This window comes from Gossypium hirsutum, chromosome A01 (genome assembly GCF_007990345.1).
Source record: "Gossypium hirsutum isolate 1008001.06 chromosome A01, Gossypium_hirsutum_v2.1, whole genome shotgun sequence".
In the NCBI taxonomy this organism is placed as follows: Eukaryota; Viridiplantae; Streptophyta; class Magnoliopsida; order Malvales; family Malvaceae; genus Gossypium; species Gossypium hirsutum.
The window spans coordinates 60,843,282-60,851,161 of record NC_053424.1 but is presented as its reverse complement, the minus strand read 5'-3'; positions in this window follow the sequence as shown (position 1 = coordinate 60,851,161).

The window sequence follows — 7,880 nt, the reverse complement described above, 5'->3', positions numbered from 1 at the left end:
GTTTCTAAATGCCGTAGTTTTCTGGGACTTGCTAGTTACTATAGAAGGTTCGTAAAAGGTTTTTCGATGATTGTGACTCCTTAACAAAATTGCTCCAGAAAGATGTGAAGTTTGAGTGGTCTGAATAGTGTCAGAACAGCTTTGATTAGTTGAAAACTTTATTGACTGAAGCTCCAGTTTTGGTACAACCTGAATCGGGTAAAGAATTTGTGATTTATAGTGATGCTTTGTTAATTGGTTTGGGATGTGTTCTAATGCAAGAAGGAAAAGTGGTTGCTTATGCTTCGAGACAATTGAAGCCACATGAAAAGAATTATCCAACTCACGATCTCGAGTTAGCTGCTATTGTGTTTGCCTTGAAGATCTAGCGCCACTATCTGTATGGTCTGAAATGTCAAGTGTTTTCTAATCATAAAAGCTTGAAGTATTTGATGATTCAGATAGATTTGAATCTACGACAAAGACGGTGGTTAGAATTATTAAAAGACTACGAACTTGTTATTGATTAGCATTCGAGAAAAGCAAATGTTGTTGCTGATAACTTAAGTCAAAAAATATTGTTTGCTTTGAGTGCAATGAATGCTCATTTGGTTATGTCTGATGATGGTTCAGTTTTAGCTGAATTAAAAGCAAGACCTTTGTTCTTACAGTAGATTATCGAAGCTCAGAAGATTGATAATGAGATTTCGGCTAAACGAGCTCAGCGTGATGTAGAGACAGATTCAGAATTTAGAGTTGATAAAGATAATTGCTTGAGATTTCGAGATAGGATTTGTGTTCTGAGAAATCCAAAGTTAATTCAAATGGTTTTGAGTGAAGCCCACAGTAGTCTGTTATCTGTGCATCCGGGCAGTACAAAAATGTTTAATGATCTGAAGTAGCATTATTGGTGGTCCAAAATGAAAAGAGATATCTCTTATTTTGTTTCTAAATGTTTGATCTGTCAGCAAGTCAAAGCTGAACATCAGGTGCCATCTGGATTATTACAACCGATTATGATTCTGGAGTGGAAATGGGATCGAGTAACTATGGACTTTGTGTCAGGTTTGCCCTTATCTTCAAGAAAGAAAGACTAAATTTGGGTTGTAGTTGATCGATTGACGAAATCAGCTCATTTTATTCCAGTTTAATCTTATTATTCGCTTGATAAATTAGCTAAATTATACATTTCTGATATTGTGAGATTGCATGGTGTGCCATTGTCTATAGTGTCAGACAAAGATCCGAGATTCACGTCAGGATTTTGGAAGAAGTTGCAAGATGCTCTAGGTGCCAAATTGCATTTTAGCACTGCTTATCATCTGCAAACAGATGGTCAATCTAAACGAATTATTCAGATACTCGAGGATATGTTGAGATGTTGCATTCTTGAGTTTGAAGGTACGTGGGAACAATATTTACTTTTGATTGAATTTGCTTATAATAACAGTTTTCAGTCGAGCATTGAAATGGCACCATACGTAGCTTTATATGGTCGCAAATGCCGTACACCTTTATATTGGTCAGAGCTTAGTGAAAATAAAATTTATGGGGTTGATTTGATAAAAGAAACTAAACAGAAAGTGGAAGTGATTCGAGATAGTTTGAAAACAACTTCCGATCGTCAAAAATCATATACAGATTTGAAAAGAAAAGACATTGAGTTTGAGGTCGGCGATAAAGTGTTTCTGAAAGTGTCTCCGTGGAAGAAAGTGACTCGATTTGGTAGAAAAGGCAAGTTGAGTCCAAGGTTCATTGGACCGTATGAAATCATCGAGCGAGTTGGGCCGGTTGCTTATAGCTTGGGGCTACAATCTGAGTTAGAAAAGATACGTAATGTGTTTCAAGTGTCGATGCTTCGACGGTACAGATCTGATCCTTTGCATGTAATTCCTCTGTCTGAGATTGAAATTCAGTCTAATATGACTTACGAAGAAAAGCCAATCCGAAAAAGCCAATCTGAATCTTAGCTCGAGAGGTTAAAGAGTTACGTAATAAGAAGATTTTGTTAGTTAAAGTGATGTGCCATCGACACGGTATTGAAGAGGCGACGTGGGAATCTGAAGATGCTATGAAATAACAATATCCAAATCTGCTTAACGGTAAGATTTTCGGGGACAAAAATCCCTAAAGGGGAGAATTGTAAAAGTCTAGTTTTGACCTTAGTTGGAATAGTGGTTTTGGGAGCACATATCCGAGTCAGAAATATTTTAATATTATTTTTTGTGCATATTATAAGTGAATTGACATATGTGAAAGTCTCGTGTGAAAATTTAATTGTTTGTGTGCCTAATTTGTAAAAAAGACCTAATCGCATAAAAGGTAAAAGTTGTGTGCTAGATGTTAAAGTACCTATTTGAGTTGCCTTTCTAAAATAAAGGTCCTTATGTGATTATTTGACCATTGGAAGTTTGAATGGACATAAAAACGCATGTGTTAGGTGAACTTATATTGGTTTAATGAAAGGGCAAAATGGTCATTTAGATTTTTATGTTAATATTAATAAAACAAAGCTTAAAATAAGCTCATTTTCATGCTCATTAATCGAAATTGAAAAGAAAATAAAAGCGAAAAGCTAAGCTAGGGTTCGGCTACTATTTTTGGTGATTAAGGTATGGTTTTGATTCGGTTTTTGATAATTTCTATGTTTTTGTGATCATTGTTTAGTATACTAGAAAGCCCATGCTTTCTGATTTTGGTGATGATTTTGAAATATGCCATGGATGAATTCATGAGTTTTGTGTTGTTAAATGGTGAATTATGGAAGGTATGTTTTGCGTTGACATATGTTGTCTTTGAATTTTTGATGAAATTGAGTAAATTGGGCTAATTTGTAAAAATATTATTTTGAGGGGCTAAAATGTGAAATAAATGAAATGTGTGAACTAGTATGAGTACTAGGAGAATTCGACTAAGCTTGTGTATATGCAAATTATGTGTATTTTGTGAAATAGGGACTAAAGTGTCGAAATGTGAAAATGTGAGGGCTAGTTTGCAAATTGCCCTAAATATGTGTTTATGGATTGAATTGAATTATTTGGTGAATAAAAGGATTAATTTTGAATACTTATAGATTAAGAAAAGAGGAGTTTAGATTTAGATCGAGGAAAATCGAAGATTATAGAATAAACGTTCGAGTCGACACCTTCAAGTACGAGGTAAGTTCGTACTTAAAATATGATGTTAAGTAAGCTTTGACGCCTTTATTATACATGGGTTGTATATAATTGAATTGGATAATATGATGATGAATCGGAAGTTTTGGCACTAAGTGTGCGATTTAAACTAGCTTTGGCACAAAGTGTTTGATTTCGAATTATTCTCGATTATTTGAGATGGCACTAAGTGTGCGGAAATATTTAGCTTTGGCTAATCTTATTGCACTAAGTGTGCAGAAGTCTAAAATACGAATAAGTTATGGAAAGTCTTATAACATTCAACAAGAGGTAAGTACGAAAGTGAATAAGTACGTGAAGATTCAGGTATATATAATACCTAAGTGGTAGATGATGTTATATATGTGAATTTCATTGAGTACGAGCTTACTAAGCTTTTGAAAGCTTACTTTGTGTGTGTGTTTGACTTGTATTGTAGATATCGAAGCTACCAAGCTCAGGGATCGTCAAGGATCGTCGCCACACTATTGAACCTCATTTTGGTATTTTGAAAATGTATATATATTTAAAGTATGGCATGTATAGGCTAGTAGTTGTGGAAGTATGTTTTGTAATGTATATATATTTAGCCATGTGAATTGGCTAATTTGTGTTTGAACTCATAGTTGATAATGGTTTATGATATGTGATGTTAATTTGAAATTGTAGTATGCTTAGTTGGATAAAGAAAATGGTAAGTGTGGTGAATTTTTGGAATGAGATTGTATGATGATTTGATATAATCTTACATTATGTTCATTATAAATAGGTAAGGTTTATAAGTATGTAAATGGTTGATAATATTATGGTATGAGTGATATGTGTTTAAGCATAAAAAAAATTGGTTGATTGGATTGTACATATATGCTTGTTTCCATGCTTGCAGGTTGACCCAAAAAGGGGTGGCAATTTGGCTTTAACCAACCCTGCATTGTGCCACACGGCCATAGCACATGGGCATGTCTGTTGGCCGTGGGCTTAAGTCAATAGCTAACTAAGAACCACACGGCCATAGCACATGGGCGTGTTGGCCATGGGGAAAAGTCAGTATGTAAACTCTATTTTGGAACGACCTGGTTACACAGGCGTGTGACCTCAATAGAGTTGAGAGATTTTGTTAATTTCTAAAAATTTTGAAGGTGTTCGATTTAGTCCTGACCTATTCCTAATGCATGTTTAAGGTCTCGTTGACTTAAGAAAGGGACTTTATTTTGATGTTTGACTATGATGCTATGATGTTTGTGAAATGAATGCAAAGTGTTTCGATATGTTCGGTAATACCGCTTAACCCTAGTCCGGCGATGAATACGGGTTAGGGGTGTTACAAGAAAGGTTTGTAATTAATGTGTATATAGTGATATTATGGTTAAATTGGTTGATTATATTTATTTGATGAATTGAGTTATTCACCTATGAACTTACTACGCTGTGAAGTTTACTTTGTGTTATTTGTCTATTATTTTTATAGAGAATTAAAGCTAGCTCGGATCTGGGAGTCGCCGGGAACATCATCGCACTATCAAACACTTAAGTTGGTACTTTTGAGTTGTGTATATATGGTATATGGCATGTATAGGCTAGTTGTTTTACTTTGGCTGTGAATATAGCCATGAGAGTTGGCTTGTAAATGCATATGTTTGTTTTTTATATTTATCCATGAGTGATGGCTTATTTTGGTATGTTTTGGTATAAATTTGGTTATGGTTTCATAATTTCTCAAATAGTTATATTTTGAGTTTGGTAAATGATCTATATGGTGTGGTTGAAGTCGATAACTTGAGAAGTTATGTGCCTGTGACTTAATGCTTGATGATATAAGTATTTGAATAAGTAATTGGCATTGACTTGCGTATTGATTTTGGTTGAAATGGATATGGTATGAATTGTGTATATTGATTATGTTTTTGGCTGCCTATTGTTTGATGAAAGGGTACCATTTTGGTTGATTAGGTGAACATGAGTAAGGGTGGCGAATTGGCCTTGCAAATGGCCTATTTTTGTCCACATGGGCAGAGACACAGACGTGTGATACGCGCTCACCTCGGTTTGATTTGAGTCGTCTCTAAGATGCCCGATCGTCTACGAAGAAGTGTCGTTGAAAGTTGAAGGAAGAAAGTAATTTCAGTTTAGGAAGATTTGGACGTCTAAGGTTAGGTTCAAAATTAGTTAAGAAGTTTAGGTTCAAGAAGGAGAAGAGTTAGGATATTTGGTTCAATGTGGTTCGTTCTACTATATGAATAGGTTTAATAAAGATAGTAGTTTTGTTTTGGTTCGGCAAGTAAACAAATTACGGTTGGTTGAAATGTTTTACGGTTGGTCGAAATGTTTTGGTAATGGGAAGAAATATGGTAAATAGTTGCCCTAAGAATAAGTTGAACCGATACTAGCAAATATCGACCCGAGACTTATTGGTTCTTAAGTTGGGATGGTTGAAAGGAAGTTGGACCTTGAACCACTATCTAGGCAGATAGGAACCTCGGTATTGAGTTTGTTTTTGAATGCCACACTAAAATTAGTGATAAGTTCAGTTTTGTAAAAAGAACTCGGTTGATGCCACTACTAGGTAGATAAGCCAACGAAATCTTAAACGAGATTTAGAGAAGAAAATTCTCACAAGAACAAAGGTTTGGCTATATTTTTGGCAAATGTCTTTTACACAATGCAAATGGCTGAATTTATAGGCCTTACAGGTCCAGCCGAATAGGCACATTGATAAACTTATGAACTAAGTAAGATAAGCCTTAAATATTCTTGAAAATTATAGAAAAATATCACCTAATGAGTTTGTCCATGTTCGACTACACCTTCTTCCAAAAAGTCACCTTCATGGCTAAGGAATGGAAGATGAATGAACAAGGTGTGAACAAGACCCTTGGAGCTAAGGCTAGATTCGGCCAAGGCTAATAAGTGAGCCATAAATTGGTGATGCCTAGCCAAAAGTGTTGGAGTTAATGTGGAAAGCTCATTAGCCTTTTTTAGGTGTGAACACCAACCATTGAAAAGCCATTAAATGTGAACCAAGCTAGCCGAATGGTCCATGGAATGTGAACACAAGTTTGGGCAAGTGTGAAAGCTTTAAGGAGCACTTAATGACCACCTTGATTATTTGGAGAGGCATGGCCGAATAGTCACATAGGGAACTCAAAGGGACAGCACACCAAAATTACTTCTTCCATGCACCGTGCGTCCCAAGTAATGCACCTACATAAAAAAATAAATTCATTAAATCCCATATGAACACCTTAATTTCGACACAAATATGAACAAATATCCCTAGCATTAATTAGGTTATTACATAATTAAAACATGTAATATTAATAAACATAAAACATAATTAATTCCTAATGTGAACTTAATTAAAACATAGTTAATTAAAGATAGCTAATTAATGAACTTATTCAAGTAAAAGTCAACACTATTATAATACGTTATAAATAACTTCATGAGCTACGATTAAGTTCGTGAACTATAGTCGAGCTAAGTTTGAGCTCGTGAGCTGGAAGTGAGCTGAGTCCGAGCTCGAGAACTAAAGTTGAGTTGAGAACAAGCTCATGAGCTGAAGTTGAGCTGGATGTGAACTTGTTGAACTGGAACCGAGCTTACTGAGCTGATTGTGAGCTGGACGAGCTAGGAAGAGATTACAAGGATGACTCGTTGAGCTAGTCCACGAACTCTCAAGTAAGCTGGTGATAGATTCGGCCCAAGCTCGATCAACTAAAGTGAAATCGCATCTTTGAACCTCTTTTCTCTGGCTCGGGTGATCCGTCTTAGGGGCAATGCGAGAGGATCTACTTTGGCAGCTGGCAACTCGGGAGGTGTGGCTGTATCATTCCCCCTTTCTTCGAGGCGATTTGCCCCCAAATTGTCACTTACGTCATATAGAGAGACATCAGCTACATTAAAGGTAGCACTTACATGGTACTCACCTTCGAGATCAAGTTTATAGGAGTTATCATTTATTCGTTCCAAAACTTGAAACAGCTTATCTCCTCTCGGTAAAAACTTCGATTTTCGCTGATCCAGAAATCTTTCTTCTCGCATATGAACCCACACCCAATCTCCAAGTACAAATATGACTTGTTTTTGCCCTTTGCTCCGTCCTAACCTTGATATTAGCTTTAACTTTTTGATGTAATTGTCTTACATAGTCCGCTTTCCTCTTGACATCTACATTAACAATTTGATTGTTAGGTAATGGAATCAAGTCAAGAGGAGATAAAGGATTAAAACTGTAAAATATTTCAAATGGAGAGAACTTAGTAGCAGAGTGAATAGATCGATTGTAAGCAAACTCTATGTGGTGTAGACAGTCCTCCCATGACTTGAGGTTTTTACGGATAATGGCCCGTAACAGGGCGGATAGTACGGGGTTCACCACCTCGATTTGGCCATCCATTTGGGGATGACATGTCGTGGAGAATAAGAGCTTCATGCCTAACTTACTCCAAAGTGTCCTTCAAAAATGGCTAAGAAATTTTGCATCACGGTCGGACACTATTGTGTTCGGAATTCCATGCAACCTGACAATTTCTTTAAAGAAGAGGTTAGCAATACTAACAGCATCATCAGTTTTCGAACACGCAATGAAATGAGACATTTTTGAAAATCGATCTACTATTACAAAAAATGGAGTCTTTCCCAGTTCGAGTTCGCGGTAGACCTAGAATAAAGTCCATTGATAGATCAACCCAAGGCCCCTCGAGAATGGGCAAAGGCGTGTAAAGCCCATGTGGATTAACCTTCGAT